Source organism: Halichoerus grypus, chromosome 5 (genome assembly GCF_964656455.1).
Source record: "Halichoerus grypus chromosome 5, mHalGry1.hap1.1, whole genome shotgun sequence".
NCBI lineage: Eukaryota > Metazoa > Chordata > Mammalia > Carnivora > Phocidae > Halichoerus > Halichoerus grypus.
In genome coordinates, this window is record NC_135716.1 from 42,388,869 (window position 1) to 42,414,128 (window position 25,260).

Consider the following 25,260-nt stretch of genomic DNA (forward strand, 5'->3'; position numbering starts at 1 on the left):
GTTTGGTGTGTGTATAAATGTGGATGTTGGTGTGTAAGCGAATGAGTTAGAATACGCTTGCAAGTGAGCGATTCTTACCTAGTGATCTGTATTTTCTTTGTGACTTGGGAAACCAGCTCATGTGCCTAGAATAAAATGAAGGTGGGTGGAAGACTTCAGGAGAGCCCTGAAAATTGTAATGACTACTGAGTCCAATGGGACATACAGCCAACTTGGGGTAGAGAGGTTGCTGGGAAGTGTTATGCACTTGTAAAAAATCAGATTATACATTTTACTGCAGAAATTGCTTTGGGAAGCTCAGTTGCTTTTTCTTTAAATTGTTTAGAGTTCAGTAATAATTAAAAAATATACATTTGAAAAGACTTTTGTGTATGCTGCTAAAATTAGAGGGACTCATGAGATATAATCTAATTCCAGCCCCCAAATTTTGGTTAATGTTATAATAAGGACCCAATTATTTCATAACAGAGGGAATACAGATTTCTAAAGTAGTTACCCAGTGCTTTTATAAAATCATTCTTTTATGATATGCTTTAAAAGAAAGTAGTATAATGTGACAGTGAAGTTTAATTTTTGAAAAGAAGATAGAGAAATGATTGGAATACTTGTGATATTTTTCTTAAAGGTTTTAGAAGACATTGCTTGGAATGTTCTATAATTTAAAGGCTATTCTAAAATCATGTTTCTTGTTTGCCATTGTGTATTAGACCTGGGGTTAAAATATTTGGGATGCTGGGGTGCCTGGGTGGCTCAGTCGGTTGAGTATCTGCCTTTGGCTCGGGTCATGATCCCGGGGTCCCGGGGAGCCTGCTTCTCCCTCTCCCTGTGCCTCTCCCCCTGCTTGTGCTCTCTCTCTCTCTCTCTGTGGTCCAATGAATAGGTAAATAAATCTTAAAAAAAAAAAAGAAAATATTTGGGGTGCTATATTTATTATTGCAAATTAAAGTTTTGAGACCTTGATGATAGAATCAGTTTTATATAATATCAGACTATTTCCCTAAGAGAACCATACTGACCTGCTCAATGCATGTGGTGGGAATATAGATACATATGGATATAGGTATATAAATTTCATATATGTAAACTTAGTACAACTTAGTACAACTCCTGAGGAGGGAATAACAAAGAATTGATGGGAATGTTAACCTGAAAAGATTCCTTTCTTAGATTGGAGGGTAATTTGGAACTCTTGACAAAGATTAGAGATAACAGTTATTAGTTTTAAAACTGGGGACTAGTGTTTAAGCCTGTTTGTTTGTTTGTTTAGAAGCCTACCATTTTACAAAGTATTTTTGAGTACTGATTATGTGCATATACTGTAAGCATGAAAGTGGTACTCTCTTACTCCAGAATTTCCAATGCTTACTGACAATAAAAGAGCATGTGTAATTTGGCATCTTAAAAGTTAGTCCAAAGATACTTTTGTTGAAGCCACTTAGCTGATACTAGAACATAGTTAGGAGACCAAATAGTAGCAGAAAAGTGTACAATTTATATGTAATTAAGTTAATACAGGCATGGTATATTCTGAGGCAATTCTTATACTCTAAGAACCTTAACTATAAAGGAGCTCATTTACTTTTTAAATGAATGTGAGTTCATCAAGTTCAGGGGTTTTTTGTTGTTGTTGTTTATAAAAACCATTTGGACTGTGTGGCACCTCAACAGTGAGTAACTGATTAAACCAGCATGACGTAATGATACTAATAACATTTAATGAACACTTACTATGTGAGAAGCACCATGTTAAGTACTTTATATATTTAGCTATTTAATTTAGTGCTCACAACGGCAGTATGGGATAGGTATTCTTACTGTGCCCATTTTAAAAATGGTAAGAGCTTAGCTTGGTAAACAACTAAAAAGTGATAGAACCAGAAAGGAAATGAATTAAAATAGACAGGAGTTAACCCACCTTTTATCAGGCTCATATTCTATAAGAGATAGAGAATTTATAGTAATATTTTAAAACTCAAAGCATTTTTAATTGTTTATGATAACTAACCATAAAATATGGATGATTTAACTTAATGTTCTGAAAAAAATTTACTCAAAAACATGTATTGAGTGTCTACTGTGCGCCACAGTTTTCTAGTTGTTTCAGACTCTTAGTATATAAAAACAAAGATCCCTACTCTTGTGGTGCTATGTTCTAGTGGATGGAATTCAGAAAATAAACAGTAGAGTAAATTTAATATGAAAAAGCCTTTTTAAATATTTTTAAATAGTTGATAGATCTAAGGTAAAACAACTTTTCTGTTGCAACACTGATAATCTAATTGTTCCCCTCATTTTGTAGTGCCTACATCAAATCATGAAAAGGATGAAATATTGATTGTTATGAAATGGTCATTTATTTTAAATAATTTGAGATTAAATATTATTGACCATTATTTTGAAGACATCTCTCCCTCTCCTCTCTCCTTATACACTGAAGATGCAGCATTCCAAGAAAGCAATTAAATGTCATTTGTCATTTGTAAAAGAACTTTGTTTTGTAAAATTACAGACCTGGGTGATCTATGGCTAAAATGGAATGAAAGTGAATTAAAAAAAAGTCTTCAGACATATTTTTCCTATGAAGGACACATTTAAGTGTAGTCTTAGCACCTTAAAATAACAGGAAATGCTCATTATTGAAGATTCAATTTTGCTCTTTTTGTTCAGCTATATCAGTGTGTCTTTATGTGTGTATGAGAAAAAGAGGAAGGGAGAGAATAAATATGAGAATGACTTATGTCAGGGCTTCCTAGGTGCCTTTGTTACAGTAGCTTTTCAAAATCCTACCACTGTAATTCCAGGAATTGGCTAAACATTTACATATATTGTTAAAATAGAGGACGCTATTTCTCTCTGTCTTGGGTTTCTTCTACTTTCTCTTAAGCGATCTTAGTATTGCTATACAGGATCTTCCTTTATGTATGCATCTCCAGTAGACCACTCTGCACCGTTCTATTTGGTAGGCCATCTTTCATTAATTCTCTCTTATGAATGCTTTAAGGAGTTAAATAATGGATACGGTTTATGGACTTCATTATTGAAGTAGTAATGATGTGGTACAGTGAAAAATTAAAATGTTCAATCACAAGGTCATTAACAAAGAATGAAAAATAATTAAGGGCAAAAGAAGAAAGAAGGTTTTAAGATAAAATCCAAACTTGAGTATAAGAAGACCACTGTGTTGAGAGAGACATTGGAAAGATTTTTGCAGAGGATAGAATCTGTATTAAAAGAAAAGTCCAGTTCTGTTAGTAACTAGATTTTTGCATAGAAGAGATAACATGGAAGTCTTTGGCACGGGCTGTAAAAAGGTTTTGGAAAAAGTAGAGGTAACAAAAGTGACAAATGTAGTTAAAAAATGAACAGTAAGGAGTGTGATGCATTAAGGAAAAATATGGTCCTATCAGAAATTATGATTATGGCCAATAAATGTGAAAAAGTTTGAGAACATTTTTTTCTTTATTAATTGCTTAAGGCATTTTATTCATAGACTAAGAGTTGCTTACTTTCATGAAATCCTGTTTTCTGATCTGAGCTAAACAGGGCAAGTTTAAAGGCAGGGGCTCAGAGGAGTTCATAGCCTTTTTGCTACATTCATTTTTAAATGCCTTATTTGAAAGAGGATGTCCTAGTTTATGATTTTCATATTTTTTTCCCTTTTAGAAAGAGGCAGATGGTATGAAAACTGGACTCCTTTATTTAAAGGGAATGTTGATATTTATAACCAAGCTTATCTCCAGCAAGATTTGTTTTTTGCAGCTGTTCCAGGTTGGAAAAAAATATTATATTAAAGCTCTGGCTTGTTTTTCTTTCCATATTTGGGGGGGGGATCTTCAGAATGTGAAAAAGTGATGTTTGATTTTAAACATGAATGCAATGTAAACTGTGATTTTTTCCTTCTATATGTGAATTTTCTGTTTGTATGCTGTGATGATATTACTCTTTTTGTTTCACTGATCTATTTCCTAGATACATCACACTTGAAAAATAATTTACTCATCATTCTCATATCATCAAAATATTCTAAGAAGTATAGTAGATTTTTATTAAGAGTTAGCCTATTTTATTAAACAAACCATTTTCTAATTTTCTATTTTGATATTTTAGTCATTTTCTTTCTGCCCAGATCATCTTCACTGGGAAGTTAAGGGTTTTTGTTTTGTTTTGTTTTATTTTAATAGTTATGTTAATTAACATCAGATACATATTTTTCTTTTTAATTTTCTATTCTTTGCTTCTGTTTTTAATAGAAGCTGCTGGACATTTCTGTGGACATAGTTTAGTAAGTTCTTTTTAATAATTTAATTGAAAATTAATTTTATTTTATACCTAAACTTAATACACAGAGCTGTCTATTTGGGCACATGATAACACCAGAATGAATATCTATGCTTGTACACACATGAAGTCTTTGTACATATTTGTTCTGTATATGCACCTACACATACACATTTTTTCATAAAGAAGGGTGTTTTTGTAGTAAATATATTGATTTATTGTGACTAAATGTGGTTACTGATTTATGTAGTGATAATTTACATAGATTGTTTGTCAAATTAAAGCAAGCCCCACTGTTCATCTTCTTGAATATGAAATTTTATGCAAATTATGATTGTCAGACTTGTATATATTTTCTTTTTAATAATTGAAACCAAAACTTTTATTTAAAAGTTTTTATTGCTTGGGCACCTGGGTGGCTCAGTTGGTTAAGCATTGAACTCTTGATTTGGGCTCAGGTCATGATCTCAGGGTCGTGGGATAGAGCCCTGTGCCAGGCTCAGCGCTCAGCACAGAGTCTTCTTGTCCCTCTCCCTCTGCTCCTCCACCTCCCACCCCCGGTCATGCTCTCTCTCTCTCTCTCAAATAAATAAAATCTTTTAAAAAAAGTTTTTATTGCCTGTTTTTCAGCACTTACAGTTAAACTATTTATTCTAACATCATGAAGACTAGCATATTGCTAAATCTTTGAAATAAACCATTACTAGTGCAAATAATTTATTTCCAGAGAGTATATGACTATTTTCTGAGTAAACCCTTTAAACTTCAATCTTTAGTTCACAAAATTATCACTCTCTCTCTTTAATTATATAAAACATGAATACCTTTAATTGATTTTATCAGTTCAGTTTATTAAACATCTTTTATTATTTCCTTAGTCTTTATAATGATACTCATAGTTAAAAGTGTTAAGTGAAGGATATGGGAATTCTTTGTTGGTTATCACTTCTATCTTTTTATAAGGAATGCTTTTCATGCTAGTATGACAGTTCATTGCATAAATGCCATTCTTTCCTAGCATGAGTGTTTGCCTAAGGTAGGTTTAGTAAAAATTTAAATGCAATTCTCAAAATTAAGAAACAAATTGACATGAAACACTTAGTGAAAGGTGTTAGCATTCTGTTGCTCTGTCTTCTCACCATGTAACAAAGAAAGTGGTTCTACAGAAGGTATGAAACTGTGCAAGTAAAAATCATGCACATCACTATTCCTGGTTTTCTTGTTATTGCTGCATGATCCCAATGGATACCTATATGAGTGAGCATTTAAGGACCATGTGACTGGGGTTGTCTATATTCATTTTCTACTTCTTTAGCCAGGAGATCCAAAGTATGTTTTTCAAATTATTTGAAAATAATAAAGATGAAAAGATGTTTTTTCAATCAGTACCTTACATATCTGAATGACATATAAGTTCAAATACAAAGATCTGGGGCAGAAATAAAATGAACTCTTTTATTATATGACATGGCTGAAGGAGATGCTATGTTTACTCATATAAATATAGAAGTAACAGTGTATAAAAGAAAATGAAATAAAATATATTTGTAAACTATATTAAAATAGCTGACTTTTTTAATTCAAAAAACATTTATGTATTTCCTGTGCTTGTGGCCTTTCATTATGAACATCAGTGATCATCATTCTATTTGTTCACGGGGGCAAGTAGCAAATTGCTGACAATAATCATTCTCTTTTGGAAATATCTTCTAGAGGACCTGATTCAGAGGTAAAATGTTAACTTATCTGAAGGAGGATTTTATCAACACTGTTGAAAATTGGCCAGTGGGAAAGAGAGAAAACTTGCAGAGTACTAATGCCATTTTATGGTAGAATAAAAATTGATTCTAAAATAGAAACCACTCAAACGTATGTTAATATAGTGACATTTTAACTTATTAATAAGAATATAGTTTAGGAAAGGATTTAACATTCTTTGACTTTAAAAATAATTACTAGTAATAACCTGCATAGCTATGTTTAACTGATTCAGTAATTAGTTATCAGATGACCCATTTCCAGGTATATATTAATTAATTTTCTATCGCTGCATAACAAATTACCATAAAGTTGGTGACTTAAAGCAACAACCATTTATTAGTTCCCAGTTTTGTAGGTCAGAAATCCATGTGGCCTGGCTAGATTCTCTGCTCAGGGTCTTACAAATCTGAAATCACACCAGAATGTTCAAGGTTCTGTGGAAGAATCTACTTCTAAACTCATATACATTGTTGGCTGAATTTAGTTTCTTGTGGTTGTAGGACTGAAGTCCTCTTTTCCTCTTAGCTAACTGACCTCCTTCAGGCCACTCATATGTCTTGCCACATGGCCCTATCCAGCAGTGGAGAGTTCCTCAGGCATCAAATCCCTTTCAGTTTGAGTCTTTCTAACTTCTCTGACCTCTAAACCAAGATTTAAAGTGCTCTTATTATTAGATGAGTCCCAGCTCGGTAATATCCCTATTTTAGTCAGCTGATAACAGACATTAATTAAATCTGTGAAACTTCTTTTGCCATTTAATTTAACATAATCATAGAAGTTATATTTCATCATATTCACAGATTCCACCCACACTCAAACTTTGATTTACTTTGTGCTCCAAGATCACCTCATTATTTTTGTAGCTAATACGAGGTCTTTCTTGCTTTACCCACTTAACATTTTTGTATTTACATTTGACATATCACTTCCTACATCTCTGCCATTATTATCATAGTTTTTTCTTATCTGGGTTTAGAACAGGATAGACATAGGGAATCCACACACTGAGATTTCTATTTTTGAAAAGCAACTTGTGAATATTCCAGGCAAAATTACTCTGGGTCTCTATTGGACATTCAAAACTGTTTTTGAGAAATCACACAGTATCCCAGTTAATTGCAAAAAGCTGTAATATGTTTAGGAATTGATGTGACAGAAATATAGGAATGAATTATCTTATAAGGTAATCAGACAACAGACTTTGAGGTACAGGTTAAGCTTGGGTGCAATACTAGGGGGACATGACAAAAGAAAAACAGTATAAAGAAAGACAAATACAAGGTGGTTACTGAGCTGGCCACAGCTGCATTAGAAAACATAGATTTGTTTAGTCAAGTGGGGAATCTCCAGACATGCTGTACAGAACCAATTACAGTTGACCCTTGAACAACATGGGTTTGAACTGTGCATTTAAAATATATGGATTTTTTTCAATAAATACAGTATTTTTTTTCTTTTTTTTTATTATATTATGTTAGTCACCATACAGTACATCATTAGTTTTTGATGTAGTGTTCCATGATTCATTGTTTGCAGGAATAAAGTATTTTTGCTAGCTTACTTTATTGTAAGAATACAGTATATAATACATATAACATACAAAATATGGATTAATTGACTGTTTATACTGTTTATATTAATGGCAAGACTTCCATTCAGCAGTGAACTATTAGTGTCAAGTTTTGGAGGAATTAAAAATTATACATGGAGTTTTCACTGTGTGGGTTGGCACCCTAACCCGTGTTGTTCAAAGGTCAACGTAGCTGAACTGAGAAAGAGAAAGAAATTTATCTGCCTGCATCTTCCTCTCTTTTGTTTCTCATTGGTCATCCTCTCTTTTGTTTCTCATTGGTCAAAGCTCATCTCATGGTATGTTAACTGTCCTTGTACTTTTCAGATTGTTGTTGGGGAAGTCAAATCTCACACTGTGTGATCTGGGGCTTCATTAGAATCTTGGAAGTGGTGGGAGGAGCCAGGCTTTCTTTGGGTGTAGGAGTAGGTATTCCTGTGACTGTGGAGGTGGTAGTGGAAGCTGTGCTTTTACCTTTACACCCAGAGGAAGTCAAGACAGACAGTGGTATTAGATGATGAGTTGAAGGTAATGGCTGGTGTTGACCATTGGGCAAGGACTGAGGCTATAGTAGGCAGTGAATCTGGGGAAGCGCATAAGTTGGGTCTAACATAGGATGATTTATAGCAATTGCATCTGGATAACTTCTTTAAAGATTCTTTATCATATGTAAATGTGCCTTTGATAGTACCTAGGCCACAGTTGGAACTCACTGAATGTTTCTAAAGTTTAATTTTTAGGTAATGTAATCTCCTTGGTTCTTAGAGTCTCTTCAAAATTTGGATTTTTTTTCATTGACAGGGAGATAATTCAATCATAATTAACATGAGAAACAATAGATATCATTCCTTTCGATACCTTTGTTAATTGAGTCTTAGAGTTGTACTGAAAAGCATTGATCTTATGGATGTATTGCTTTTCAAATGTGAGTATTCAACCAGGTCAGTATTCTTTGCTAGTGTAGACAAAAGCCAGTTGTCTAAATTTCACACAATTACAGCATAATTCAGATTAGAATTATATTACAAATATTAGAAAAATATTTTCTTATTGTCACTTATTTTGTTGTCATTGTTAGCAAGATCAGGGTAGGGTAGAACCCAGGTTCTCTGATAAGGCTAGTTGAACTATCCAAAGAACCCCAACTAGGATAAAACAAACAGACACCTAAGCACATCAAAATTAAATTGTTGAAAACGGGGATAAAATAAATCTAAAATAGTCACAGCAGGGGATGTATATGAAGTAAGGAAAAAAATACATTTGAAGAGTGTTCTTCAATACTATGCCAACCAGAAGACAAAGGAGTGACATCTTTCAGTACTGAAAGAAAATAGAATTCTATACCCAGCAAAAATATTCTTCAAACATGAAAGACAAAACAAATACTTTGTATCTAAGAAAATAGCTGAGAGAATTTGTTGCCAAAAGCTTGCACTGCAAGAAATGTTAAAGGAAGTTCTTCAGGAGAAACGAAAATGAAACATCAATCTATACAGTGAATTAAGAGAACTGGAAATAGTAAATATGTTGGTAAATATGAAAAACATTTTTCTCACTTCTAAAAATTTTAAAAATATACTTGATTGTTTAAAGCAAATATATTGGCTATGACTTATTTATTATACATGTAGCTGTAACATGTAACTGTATGTGTGAAATTATATATTTCGGGGTAGTGTGAGCTTTTAATGTTAAGTCATATTAAACTCTTAAGTCAAATTAAGCAGACCCGGCATTGGCAGTGTAGCCATAACTTTCTGATGTTAGTAAAAACAAAATTGGCGACTTGAAATTAAATCATGCCAAGGTTTTGATACACTTGTCTTAAGATATTAATGACACACTTCAAAAACATTGATACGAAGTGTCCAGATTCTCAGATGTTTGTTGCGTGAGTTTTGTTTAGTTGTGTGTATTTTTTTTTTTCAGTGAATGTCTGGCACGTTGCAATCCTCAAACATGTGATTATCTTTGTTGTATTGGCATATTCAGTGACTTGTACATTCAGCAGTAGCGTTTGAGCAAGTTTTATCAGCAAGCAATATTTTCAGTTAGTAAATAAGGTTTCAAAAATCACGTAAGAATGGATTTAAACTTGCGAATGTAAAGATTGAACTTCAAGTCACTGTAGCTTTAGTAATTGCTTATTGTATTAATTTAGATGTTAACACTGCACGTGCTGTGCATATTCTGATTTTATTAAAATAAAAAGTTGAACTGCACAGCCTCCTTTGTTGTTGTCAATTGTGGTTTATTATTATAGGTGAAAATGAAGTTGTGCTCTTGCCTGAAAAAAAAAAAATGGCCCAAAAGATTGGGGAAAGGGAATGGAAGTTTACTGTTGTAAAGCCTTACATAATATGTAATGTAGTAGCAGATTATTTGAAGATAGACTGTGATAAGCAATATTTGGACATTATAAATTCTAGAGTGACCACTAAAAATGCAAAACAAAGAGGAATAATCACAAATTAAAGGGGAAGGTAGAATAGAATACTAAAATATGTTCAATTAATCACAAAGCAGCAGGTAAAGAAGAACAAGGAAAAGAATAGATGGAACAAATAGAAAATAAATTACATGATAGTGGATATAAACACAAACATAATTCCATTAAATAAAGTGATCTTCAGACTCCCATTTATTTATTTACTTATAAAAAGATTTATTTATTTATTTGAGAGGGGGAAGGGCAGAGGGAGAGAGAAACTCAAGCAGACTCCATGCTGAGTGCAGAGCTTGATGCGGGGCTCAATCTCAAGACCCTGAGATCATGACCTGAGCCAAAACCAAGAGTCAGTCGCTTTAAACCAAATATTTTCAGATTGGGTAAAAAAGCAAGATCCAACTGTATGCTATTTACAAGTCCAATTAAATACCTCTGTGCAAGCAATCTCAGTTGTATTTGTCTTCCTTGTTTCTACCAGATAACCAAATAATTTGATATTTTGATGCTTATTATTAAGAAGCATGAATATATATATTATATATACTGTATATTTTCCCTAAATAGTATCAGCTATTGATTTGAATGTTTTTTTATTTATTTGAGAGAGACAGAGAAAGAGAGCACAAGTGGGGGGTGAGGCAGTGGGAGAGGGAGAAGTAGACTCCCCACTGAGCAGGGAGCCGTACCTGGGGCTCAATCCCAGGACCTTGAGATTCATGACCTGAGCTGAAGCAGATACTTAACTGAGGCACCCAGGTGCCCCTTGAATGTTTTAAAATGTTATGTAAATGTATTAACAGGTGTATCATTGCCCACAGTTTTTTTTAAAGATTTTTATTTATTCATTTATTTTAGAGAGAAAGAGAGAGTGAACGGGGGTTTGGGGGAAGAGGAGCAGAAAGGGAGGGAGAGGTAGGGAGAAAGAATCCCAAGCAGACCCTGTGCTGAATGCAGAGCCCCAGGTGGGGTAGATCCCACAACCTGAGCCAAAACCAAGAGTGGGGTGCTCAACCGACTGAGCCACCTAGGTGCCCTTCATTGCCCACACATTTTAACTTCATTATATTTCATTGATGAATGAATTGTGGTGTACATATAGGACTTTGGATTTTTTTTCAAATTTTTTTTATTTTTGCTGTTATTAAGTAGCCTTTTTAATATTTTGTTCACATAGAGGATTGTTTCTCTAATTCATATAAATTCAGCAGTGGAATTGATGGTTCTGGTATATACATATCTTAGATTTTACTAGACATTCTGTAGCACTCCCCAAAATGCTCATTAATTACTCTTATTTTATTGTAATCATTTATTCTCTTAAGGAAGTTCTGTAAGAGGTTGCATATATTTTATAGGTATTCATACTATTTATAGATATTTAAAAAATTTTATTACTATAGTAATTATGATTTTTGTGTATAGACTTTATAAATTGTAACTTCGCTGAGCTTTTATGAAGAATCTTGTACAGATTCTAATAATTTGCCTGTAGTTTTTCTCTGCCCCTCCCCAGTCATATTATTTGTGAATAATAACTTTTTTTTCCTTTCAATCCCTATGTCTTGTCTTCCCTTGTCTCACTGTATTACCTGGATTTCTGATTACAGTGATTACCTTTGTCTTGTTCATGATTTTCACTATTAAGGATAATCTTTTCTCTCTCTGTTTGCTACCTGTCAACACAGTAAGAAGGTTCTTTTCTATTGCTATTTCCTTCCTTCCTTTGTCTCCTTTCTCTCCTCCCTCCCTTCGTTTCTTCTTTCTCTCACTCTTTAAGAATCAATGGATATTGAATATAACTTTTTTTTCCTGTATCTGTTGAGGACTTCCAATTTTTTTTCACCTTAAATCAGTTAACATGGAGAATATTATTAGTGTATTATCTAGTGTTAAACTATCCTTTCATTTTTGTTATTAGCCCAGCTTTATTGTGGTAAATTTTGTTATTATGATTATACATATTGTATTTATTTTCTAATATTATATTTAGGATTTTTATCTCTCTCATTATAAGTGAATTTGGCCTATGATTTCTCATTCTCATAATGTCCTTGCCTTGGTGTCATTGTAAGGGTTTGTTAGCCTCATGAAATAAGTTGAGAAGTGTTGTACCTATTTGTATTTTTCAAAATAGCTTATCATTTTATGGGTCTGATATAGCCTGTTTATATGGATTTTCTGTCTCTTGAATGGTTAATAGAATTTACCTGTAAAACTATCCAGTCTTGTTGTTTTTGTTTTGTGTGTATATCTTTTACTTTTTAAGGGTAGATTTTAAAAACTGATTGATTCCTTTAAATGAATTTTGTTCTGTTCAATTTTATGCTACCATTACCTTCTTGAACTGGTATTAGTAAATCTGTTTTCTAAGAAATGATATTTTATATTAATTTTTAAATTTATTGATAAGGTTTTTTTTATAGTATCCTCTTGTTAAATAATAGCATTAGTTGCTGAATGTTTAGCTATGTTCCCTTATACATTTCTAATACTATTGTACCTTTTTTCTTGTTCTATCACAAGAGTTTTTTCCATGTTCTTATTTTTCAAAAGATCAGCTTTTGTCTATGTTGATCATCTCATCTCTTTTGCATCTTTGTTTCATTGTTTATTGCTCTTAGTTTATTTAGTTATTTTATCACTCCTTGTAATTTGGGGGACTTTACTCCTTTTTTTCCTAGTGTTTTCTTTTTAGTTAAATTATAAATATAATACATAAAACAACATGACGCAAGAGCGTTAGATGTTCAGTTTTCACAAAATGAACACTCATGTAAACAGAACCCTATAATTTCTTGGTAATTTGCAGTTGAAATGTTTTAATCTCAGTAATCCATAACATTGCTGGGAATGTAAAGTCTTTTATTGCTTTTTAACTATTCTAAATCTATATCTTCCATATTTTCACTTGATAGCTTTTCTTTAAATATTTCTTTTTTGTGAAACTGAATGCTCTTAGGTCAGCTATCAAGCAATGCTTTGACATCTTTTTAAATGAAATGCTTTATAAAAGGCATTACAGGGGCACCTGGGTAGCTTAGTCAGTTAAGCCTCGAACTCTTGGTTTTGGCTCAGGTTGTGACCTCGTGGGTCATGGGATAGAGCTCTGTGGTGTGGCTGCACACTCAGCAGGGAGTCTGCCTCACTGATTCTTTTCTTCTGTCCCCTCTTACTCTCTCTCTCTGGTATAAATAAATAAATCTTAAAAAAAAAGGCATCATATATTTGATAGAATAGGAATTAAAATAGGCAATGGGAGATAGAACCCAATACAAAGTAGAATTTATGGTTTTCTCATTTGTGTTTTGGTTCATATCTGGGGTATTTTTTCTCTATTGATCCATTGTTATAGAAACATATGTATATATATATACTTTCAGGGGCATCTGGGTCACACAGTTGGTTAAGCATCCAACTCTTGGTTTTGGCTCAGGTCATGATCTCACTGTCATTAGATTGAGCCCCACACCGGGCTCTGTGTTCAGCATGGAGTCTGTTTAAGACTCTCTCTCCCTTTGCCTCCCCCTCTATCTCTCTCTGTCTCAAATAAACAAATCTTTTAAGAAGAATAAATTTACTTTTGTATTTTTGCACTTTTTTCTCTATTTTTGTTTATTTACTTGTTTCTACATAGTAGAATTATGTTAGTTAATAACCCAGTGCTTCTCCCCATTAACCTATTTTCTCAGTTTTTAAACTCAATACTTTTTATTGTATTTCTCTGGCAGTATAGTTTGGTGGTTTTAAAAATGAGCAATTTGCATCCTTGTTTCTAAATATAAGTTTTAATAACACAATCTGTTTGAAAACTAGCAGTCTGAGAAATCCTTATATTAGTGAAATGGTAATGATATAATCACATGAGACTTCAATATAATGAATGCATTTAATGCAACTTCTGTGAAATTGGATGTGTACTAGTTATTTTTATACTTTTGACACTTATTTACTAATAAAGCTATTTTTTAGTAAGTCATACAGGATTATGAAATTATTAGAAACAAAATAACCATAAAGAGCATTCTGATGGTTGCCTTGAGATGTTTATTTCCCCTTATATACTCAGATTAACTTTACTTCTGTGTACATATCTTCCATTGGTTTTAAAAGATATGTTTAAAATATATGTAGTATTATTATTGGGCCTCTCCAATATGCTTGTTTCTACGATTTGTTTGTAGGCATGAAAATACTTATCCTTAACCTGATACATATGATCATGTACAATAGTTTTTTCTAATTTGAAGGAAATTTGGGAATCATTTAAGAAGGGAAATAGCATGATTTTGTCAAGGTCATCCAATCTTTTTTTTTTTCTTTTTTTTAAAGCCTGGGCTCAACTAAAGTTTTATATGTTCTGGCCTGGTATATTAACACTGAATGTTTCTTAGAAACCATCTATGTACCAAACTAGGGTTTTCTTTTCCAGTTAGCTTTTCCTAAAGTTAGCCAAAGAGGAGAGAGAAAGAAAAATCTAGGTGATTTTTTCGAAGTTTTTAAAACATTTCTATTATTGAAATATAGTTGACATACAATGTTATATTAGTTTTACTTGTACAATATAGTGATTTGGTAATTCTATACAATATGCCATACTCATTATGGTAAGTGTAAGTACTATCTGTCACCATATACTGTTATTACAATGCTATGGACTATATTCCCCATGCTGTATTTTCCTCCCCATGACTTAATTATTTTATAATTGGAAGTTTGTATCTCTTAATCTCCTTCACCTATTTTGCCCGTGCCCCTACCCCTTTTACCCACCCCCTTTCCTCTGTAAGCAACTGTTTGTTCTCTGTATCTATGAGTCAGTTTCTGTTTTGTTTTGTTTTTTTCAGGTTTTTGGTTCATTTGTTTTGTTTTTTTAGATTCTACATATAAGTGATATACTTTTGCTCTCTCTAGATGGACTTAAGTGACTTTCCCCAGGGTGTTTTTGTTGAATTTGAAAATCTAATTACTTGAAATAGGTAATACGCATTGAAATGACTAATAATTAGCATAAGTGATAATTGCCATAAATAATAATTGCCACAAACTAAAAGGCAACTTACTGAATGGGAGAAGATATTTGCCAATGACATATCCAATAAAGGGTATCCAAAATATATAAAGAACTTATACAACTCAACACCCAAAAAACAAGTAAGACATAAACAGACATTTCTCCAAAGAAGACATACAGATGGCCAATAGACATATGAAAAGATGCTTAACATCACTCATAATCAGGGAAATGCCAATCAAAACTACAATGAGATATCAGCTCACAACTGTCAGAGTAGCTAAAATCAAAAACACAAGAAACAAGTATTGGTAAGGATGGGGGAGAAATAACCTCTTGCACTGTTGGTGGGAATGCAAAGTGGTGTAGCCACTGTGGAAAACAGTAAGGAGGTTCCTCAAAAAATTAAAAATAGAGCTACCCTATGATTCAGAAATTGTACTACTAGATATTTACCAAAAAGATTACAAAAACACTAATTCAAAGGGAGTTATGCACCCCTATGTTTATAGCAGCATTATTTACAATAACCAAATTATGGAAGCAGGCCAAGTGTCCATCAATAGATGAATGGATGAAGAAGAAGTGGTATGTATATACAATGGAACATTATTCAGCCATAAAAAAGAACGAAATCTTGCCATTTGCAACAATATGGATGGAACTACGGAGTATAATGCTAAGCAAAGTAAGTCAGTCAGGGAAAGAAATACCATATTATTTCACTCATATGTGGAATTTAAGAAACAAAACAAGTGAGCAAAGGAAAAAAAGAGAGAGAGAGAAACCAAAAATCAGACTCTGAATTATAAAGCACAAACTGATGGTTACCAGAGGGGAGGTGGTTAGGGGCATGGGTGAAATAGTACACTTATGATGAGCACTGAGTACTATAGGGAATTGTTGAATCAGTATATTATGCACCTAAAATAATATAATATTGTATGTTAACTATACTGAAATTAAAATAAAAGGTTTAATAAAAAAAAGTGTGAAAACCATCATTTTCAAATTTTAGATTAAGTGATGAATCAATATACATACATGTAATTGCACAATATAGATCTTTATAGATCTTGAATGTTAGCAATTCAATATATGCACTTTTCCTTTTTTATGTATGAATATTTATGTGTACATTGAAATGACACTTTTAGTTGTCTGTTTAGAATTCCATTAACCCTTATCTTCAGAGAACATTGATTTTATTCCACTAGCTATTCCTCCGGAATGCAAACATATGCTTATGAGAAGTAGACCCCATGGCCAAGTTTAGGGATAGGCCTAGTTGTTTTAAGAGCAGTCTCATTTTTTTTTGCCCATAGAGTGGAGCACTTGTCTGTAAGGCATAAAATAATGTGATTGACATCTGTGGGGTATTTAATATTTGATATTACTATTACCCTCAAGTTGGTCTACATTAGCATAGGTTAATTGCTTGTTAGATTTAGTTCAAATGGGCTTTTGTCCATTGTTTCTTAGGAGATCTACAAGTTAAAAAATCTTAGGTATTAACTTTTTATTACAAAATATTATACAAAAAAATAAACATGACAAATTTCATTGATAATAATGCTGATAGATTTGTCACTGTTAGAGAAGAAAGTTACAAATATAAATGTGGAAAGGGCAAAACTACAATGAATTGTGTGGCATTGGATTGGAAATTGGAAGCACTGACTTCACACCAATATGTATGTTCCCTAGCTCTGTGCACTGACAAGCTTGGAAATGGTATCACACATTAGCAGGCACCATATCCTGTCCCCAGATCTTTATGGCCAAATACTATTCCTCACTGAAAGGTAACTGGGCTCTTGGGAGAAATGGCAGATTCCAGGGCAGGATCAGGGAGAGTGTAAGATGAACCTTGAATATTTTATTGTGCCAGAAAATAACAGGTGTTTAAAAAATGATGGCAATATGTCAACAAGATATAAATCACTTGAAGGACCTTTCATTGGCTAAATCCAGGACAATTTAAGCATCAAAATAAACAAATGATATAAATAAATTTTAACCCATTGAATAAAACAGCAATTTACGAGTACATACTGCTATAAACACAAAAATGAATAAATAAATGGGGAGAAGAAAACACTTTTTAATACCATAGAATATCAGCTAATAAATGTAGAAGGAATGATGAAATTAGAAAATCATCATGTGACAGCTGTATGAGTATAATTAATTCAGCACAAAACATCAATAAATCCTAAACTAGTAGTTGCATATTTGAGGAAGAACAGGATATTTTATATAATTTCAAAGTACCAGTGGGGAAATCAGGTAGATTATAATCTTAATCAAGTGATCAAAGTTAACACTACCAGTTGAGGAAAACATGCAATGAGAAGAAAACAACATTGCTTCTGTGAAATTCCTTGAGTTTAGTTAGAAAATAAATGAGATAGAACATAGGAAAAACAAGTCAGTCTTTGGGACAAATGAGAAATTCAGGTTGGTCATACACAGTTAGAATGATGCTGGATATATGATCAAAGAAGCCAGGACTAGGGATATAGGCCCTTGATACATATATTCAAGGGAATGAGATACCCAAAGGAGAGCATATGTGGAATGGATGAAGTATGGGGAGCACCAGTGTTTAACAGGCAGACTGAGGAAGAGTACATATGAAGGTGGTAAAGAAGAAATCAAGATGGAAAAGGGGAGAATTGGGACAGTGCTGGCTGGGAAACCAACAACTTAGTTTCAAGACCAAATACTCAGTAGTGCCATATGTCACAGAGAGATTCATAAATGAGGGCAGTTTGTCCCATAGTACAATCGGATATCGTGGTATTGTCATATCTGCAGCAGGTATTGTCTAAAATAATCATTTGTTTCCTGAAATATGTTTTCCAGAAGATGTGCCATTCCTTCCCTCTACTGCAACACCTTATGAATGACAAAACTAGTTGAGGTACAGTGGGTTGTGAATTGTACTTGTGTACTTTATAGTTAGGGCAATAGTGTATTGGGGCAGGAGTTGGCCCACGGCAGTCCTGGTTCATACTTGCTGTCCTGGTGTCACAGAGTTCCCTTTCACTCTCAAAATGTTCTGGCTGGGATGGTAAATTATATGGTCACCCTATTTTAGGTCTCTGTTGGCAGAATATTCCTATCCTATATGAAGCTGGGGAGCTGATAAGCATGTCTCTTAGCCAGTTCTTGACATCTTTTATTGATCAACCAGAGGCTTATTCACTTCCCTTATAATCCTTCTAAATCAGCTTTCCAATAATCCCTCTATTTCACCAAACTTTACATGAAATAGAGGCTTCATGAGATGATAATGTGCAAATTTGAAAAAATATTGGTCAAGAAACATTGGAAATGACATATTCAAGTTCTCTTTAAGAGATCGACAAGGCACAGGAAAGCTTTTCAGTAGACTTCCCAAAGTTGTTAATATATTGTCTTAAAATGACCATATTTGGGGAACTTGGTTCATGTTTGCTTCAATGTAAATACATGCAAACTAAGAAAAATAAAAACTTTTAACTTCAAATAAGTCAAACTTGGTTATTGTGATTTTGTTAGATTTAGAGTGTATCAGAACATTTCATCTACACTGAACACAGATATATTGGACGTTCCCAGTGAAATGTGTTTAAACCTTTGGGCTAAATAGAAAAAAATGTACTTTTTGTCTGTAAACCTTTGTCTCTGGTAACTTACTGAAAGCTCTGAATCATAAGAATTCACTAATGTTACTTGAGAATCAAGGAAAGGGAGTTCATATTGAGAAATTATGATAATATATATATATGTTTATTTAGGAATTACAGAGATAAGAATAGATGCCATCTGAGATGTTTGCATCTAGAACTTATTGTTTTCCCTCATCCTTTAGCCACCAGTTTTTGGTACCATCTGGACAGAATAAAACTTTTTATTATCTGTATGATAATTGAAACAATCTTGGGTTTCATAAATTCTCCTAAAATAACCAGTTTAAAGGGATTATAAGTATTGAAATATCAAGGCTCGTGACCTTTAGGTCTATAATCCTATTTTCAATTACTCTTTGTCTCATCAGAAAAAAACAGTCTGAAGGTGTATTAGTTAGCGGTCAAAGTAGACACAAAACTGCCTTTTCTCTACCTCAGGATCATTGAAGCCAAACATACACTTGCTTCTCATTCCTCTTGACTCATTAAGCTCTTAGCATGCCGTAGTACACACTGCTGCCTTACTGGTTTTATACTAGAATTGTAGATGTCCTTGCTCTTTCAATATGGTTGAATATGTGTCTCTTCTTCTGTCGGCACTTTGTAATAGTAAATACAGCGTTTGCTGTTTTGTTTATTTGGTACCATATTATTGTAACCTTAGAAACTTTTTGACAGTACAGTTGACATAATAAAGTCCTTTATTTCACTTGGTCTTAGCCAAAAGGCCGAGAAGCGATTATATAAAATCCTTTATTTGAAAGATAGTATAATTTATGTCACTAATGACTTTTTATTGACAATTAAAAGGTAAATAGTGGACCAATCCTAGTTTAACTAACCTATCCCCTTTTGCAAATATAATACAAGAAATTAACTGAAGTACATTTCCCATTTTGCTGAATTTAAAACCTGTAAATAGTAATGATCATTTTCCAGTTAGGAACATGGTCACTTACTTGGTAGAAATTCTCTCTTTCTCAGATTTGAAGTGTTTATCCCTTTGATATTCATGCAAAGTTCTGAATTTAAAAATGATAATTCCATGGGACCCTGTTACTGCAACATCCCCTTCCCCCAATGATGAGCATTGTTGATGGTACATGCAAGGCAGCTTTTTGTCTATTCTGGGCAGTATAAATTTAATGTGTTGTTTTCAAGTATGTCATGTGTCCAGATGCCACGGCAATCTGTGCATTAAAAAGGCATTAAAATAAAAGTAAGTAAAATATTTGTGGGTATTTTTTGATGGAGGCCAGGGAATTAGTGATACAATTATGTTTAGATAAACCAGTTCTAAGGTTTCAGGAAAAACAAGAGCCTTATTTTCTTACAGCAATTATAAACATTTTATAATGTATATTTATAATACTCCCCTACCCTCACCATTTACCCCTATCTATTTCTCCCTATTACTCCTTATATTACCTATTTCTGTTAATGACATACCATCTCTCTAACCGAGTATTTTGCCAAGTGTGGTCCATGTACCACTTGAGATTGAAAATCCTGGCAGGGAGTTGGTGCTTGTTAAAAATTCAGCTTCCTTAGTCTCTCCCCCACCTTACCGACTGGGTATCTTTGAATAATGAGGCCTGAGACTTTGTATCTTAATCCTCACTCAAGTTTAAAAGCACCATTATCTTCAGCTTTTCCTCTGCCTCATACTCCCTTTCTGCTCTTCCCAAATTCTGAAAAGTCAAACACCAAATGTCTCTTCCTTTCTACTTGCTGTGTTGCTCTCTTAGTAGATTGCCTTTGGAAAGTACCTAGATTTGTTTTAAGCTTGTTAATTATCTTCCAACCTTCTAGCCTTTCTAAACATATTAAAAAGTATCTGATTTGATTACCTCATTGCACAATACCCTCTTATGGTCTCCTGTTGAATTTAGAAAAAGTCTGAAGTTTCAGCCGATTTTTAAAATCTTCCTCAGCTTTGTCATACTGTCTTATTCAGCCTCCACCAAAGAGGCTGAATGATCTCATAGTTCCTGCTGAGGCCTTCCATCTACTTCCAGCAGCGTTTCTCAAATGCTAGTGCACAGAATTACCTATAAGCTGGTTAAAAAGAAAAGTAGTGATTCTTAAACATTAATGGCCAAAAAACAAGAACAAAAACAAACAAAAAACCACAAAAAACCCCTGGAGATTCATGGACCTGAGCTCTTGAGCTTTTGATTCAGTAGGACTATGATGGGGAAATCTGCATTTTAATGAGCATCCCACACAACTCCTGATGTTGGTGTTGGATGGACAGCATTTTGACAAATGCTGACCTAGAGCTTCTAGTTGCTCCTGGTGAGTTGGTACCTAACTAGACTCTAGAGACCTGAGTCTTTCTTCTGAAGTGTTCAGTTCCAGCCAGGGGACCCTTTCCAGAGGGACTGGAATTTCCTCATTTTACCCAGGCCACAGGTGACTCCTGAAGAGGCCTGCGTACTCAATGCAGTTTTGAGATAACCTAATTCAAGATATTACACATTCCTGTTATCTTTATTTGCCATCCAAGATGACACATATAACTATTTGTTCTTCCCTGAACACTTATGCCCATGTTATTCTGTGGTTTATTTTTATTCTTTTACTGGACCAATCTCTTGCTATTCTCTTTCTTCTATTTTTCTTTATATCATTCTTGAACCCTATCCATCCTCAAGCACTTCATTGATTATCAGTTTTACCTCTTGACATTAATTGAAACCTGATTTTTCTCATAGACACCATTTCTGTAAAGCCTTAACTGGAGACTCTTCTTTCTTTAATTCTCCACATACCTGTGGATTAAAAGTCTGGTTGTTATCTTTTTATTTTCTTATTGCCACTTCTAGTTCATTTACTTTTCCATGCATCTAAAAACAAACAAGACAAATGAAACAAGAAACCCAGCTCCTTTGTAGTTGATTCCATTTGACTATAATAACCTCAACCTCCTAATTGCTGTTAAGTGTGGATATCCAGGTCACTCCCCTGTCTTCCTAACTTAGAGTCTTTCCGCCTTAGCCCAAATCCTTCAACCATCCTGGGTGCCTTCACTATCCACATGTGTGATGTTTGTATTATCCTGGCCCTCATTTCCTTGTCTGCCATGCTGTTTTCCTATTACTTTAGTCACTCTGGATCATAACCTACTCCATCTCAGTAATAACATCAATCACTCCATACTCTCTGTTGATAACCTTTAGTTCTCTAGTCAAACAAAATCTAGTTCTTTTCTTCTCCAAACTGTGGTTATTTGACCTCATCCAAATTTTAAAGTCCAAAAATTGGTTCACTTTGTGCTTAACTCTACACCCTCTGCTGTCTTCACTTCCTTCTCTAGCTTTAGACGCCGTGACACATCACTTTATCCACTTTATATAGTATCCTAAACTTTTTTGCCCTACTGCCCTTCTGTCATGCCTCTCTGGGAAAACCTAAACTTGTTTAATCCACCTATCTATCCCTTCCCAAAGCCAGCAGTGAACAGCTGAGCACTCAGGAAAAAAAAATGCTATTTTTCAATCATGTAGTTTAATGCTACCATGGGTTCATGGTTACCAAATTAATTCGATCTCATAGTGTTTCTCATTAATCCTGTTTTCCCTGGATAGCCTTTTCTATTTTCCCCTGCATAAATATCCCCAGCATAAATTCCAGCCTCTGCACTCAAATTTCCAAAGTTTCTACCTTCTATTTCACTCTTAGAAGATAATCATGCCTCCTACTTCATAGTGAACGTGGAGCTGCCAGGTGAAACTTCTTTGGACTACCAAACCTCAAAACTTACATTAATCTTACCCATCCTTTTTTCATCTCTACTGTTAAAGTGAAAGAGGTAGTTTGCTGTGATTATTACTTCAAGTGTGCACTGAATTCTATCTCTTCCTACCTACTTGAAAATCGTTTTTTTTTTTTTTAATTTTTTTTCCCTGACTTTTCACCCCCTCACTTTCTATTGGCTCCTTCTACTTACTATTTAGACTGACTCTGATTTCCATCTGTACTCAAAAACAAACAAGCCGTCAAGAGTAAAACAAAACAAAGTATAACAAAAAAATCTTCCCTAACTTCTCCCTCTCTGAGTAATATCCTATCTCTCTCCTTCCCTTTACTTATTTTGTAATAGATTTGTCTATGCTTTCCATCTCCGCTTTCTTACATCTTATATATTCCTTTGCCCATGGGAAGTGTTTTAATGAGTGTTTCAGGGAAGAGGCAAGGATCACCATTGTTAAATGATGTTACAAGGACACATCAAACTGATGAATACTCACTCGATTTAGGTCTAAAGGAGCCATTGCTTCTTTCACCCAGCACACTGTTTTTGAGATTTATCTCCATTGTTGCATATTATCAGTGTTTTTTTTTTTTTCTGAGTAATATTATACTGTATGAATAAACCACAGTTTATCAGTTCTGCTGTTGATCAACATGAGGGTTATTTCCAATTTTTGGCTATTATGAATAAAGATACTATGAACATCCTTGTACAAAGCTTTTTTGTGGGTGTGTGTATTTCTCTCTCTTAGATAAATACCTAGGTGTAGAATTGCTGGCAGTTAACTTTGTAAGAAATTGCCAATTTTTCCAAAGTGGTTGTGATTTTACACTCCCATCAGCAATGTACTAGAAGGTCAGTTGCTCCACATCCTCCCAATATTTTGTATAGTAAAACTTTATTTGAACCATTCTAGTGGGTGTAGTGGTATTTTAATTCTTATTTTAATTTGCATTTTGCTGACTATTAATGGTATTGAGCTTTTTCATGTACCTATTTGTCATCTGTATATCTTCTTTGATGAAGTTGCTGTTCAAGTCTTTCACCTATTTTTTTATTGGGTTGTATGTTGTATATTACTGAGTAATTCTTTATACATTCTGGATGTAAGTTCTTTTTTCAGATACAGGTATTATGAGTATTTACAAACTATCTGTAAATTACATATTTATTTTCTTTTTTCTTCCTGGTATCTTTTGATGAGCAAAAACTAATTTTGATGAAGTTCAGTACATCCTCTTTTTTTCTTTTCTTTTCTTTATAGTCTATACTGTTAGTGTTCTAGGAAATATTTGCCTACTCCAAAGTCATAAAGATAATCTCCTTTTTTCCTAGTAGCTTTATTGTTTTAGCTCTTTTGTTTAGGTCTGTGATCTATCCTCAATTGATTTTTATTTATTTATTTATTTGAGAGAGACAGAGTGAGCATGAGCAGTGGGAGGGGCAGAAGGAGAGGAAGAAACAGGCTCCCCACTGAGCAGGGAGCCAGACATGGGACTTGATCCCGGGACCCTGAGATCATGACCTGAGCCAAAGGCAGATGCTTAACCATCTGAGCCACCCAGGCGCCCCTATCCTAAATTGATTTTTTAAAAAATTTTATTATGTTATGTTAATCACCATACATTACATCATTAGTTTTTGATGTAGTGTTCCATGATTCATTGTTTGCATATAACACCCAGTGCTCCATTCAGTATGTGCCCTCTTTAATACCCATCACCAGGCTAACCCATTCCCCCACCCTCCTCCCCTCTAGAACCCTCAGTTTATCTCTCAGAGTCCGTAGTCTCTCATGGTTCGTCTCCTCCTCTGATTCCCCCCCTTCATTTTTCCCTTCTTACTATCTTCTTCTTCTTCTTCTTCTTCTTTTTTTTTAACATATAATGTATTATTTGTTTCAGAGGTACAGGTCTGTGATTCAACAGTCTTACACAATTCACAGCACTCACCATAGCACATACCCTCCCCAATGTCTATCACCCAACCACCCCATCCCTCCCACCCCCCACCACTCCAGCAACCCTCAGTTTGTTTCCTGAGATTAAGAATTCCTCATAGCAGTGAGATCATATGACACATGCCTTTCTCTGATTGACTTATTTCGCTCAGCATAATACCCTCCAGTTCCATCCACATCATTGCAAATGGCAAGATTTCATTCCTTTTGATGGCTGCATAATATTCCATTGTATATATATACCACGTCTTCTTTATCAATTCATCTGTCAATGGACATCTTGGCTCTTTCCATAGTTTGGCTGTTGTGGACATTGCTGCTATAAACATCGGGGTGCACATACCCCTTCGGATCACTACATTTTTATCTTTGGGGTAAATACCCAGTAGTGCAATTGCTGGGTCGTATGGTAGCTCTATTTTCAACTGGGTTCCTAAATTGATTTTTATATGTGGTGTGAGATAGGGGTCTAATTTTGGCTTTGTTTTCCCATAAGGATATACAGTTGTTCCAGCACTGTTTGTTGATACTGCATTTTAGTTCCATCATATAGCTGAAGGATGAGTCCCAACAACTAAGATTCCTTCCTTGGTATATGACTTTTTGGGGTTACACAGCTAACTATCTTGTAGTTTCTTTCCTTATGAATTTTTATGTCAGTGTTGGCTAGTGATCAGGATTTGAGAAATCACCTTTTCACCTATTGAAGTTTTGACATTTTTTTTTCTGCAGTTATAAAGGAATTTAATTTGACAAAGTGAAGATGAGATGGTCACTTTGATCCCTGAAAACTT

The 25,260-nt window shown here is 34.0% G+C and overlaps 1 protein-coding gene across 6 annotated transcripts in view; it reads left to right on the plus strand.

The window, feature by feature from the left end:
• TRIQK (triple QxxK/R motif containing) overlaps positions 1-25,260 on the plus strand; it is an 84,200-nt gene that overhangs the window by 13,057 nt on the left and 45,883 nt on the right. The gene's annotated exons all lie outside the window — the stretch shown is intronic.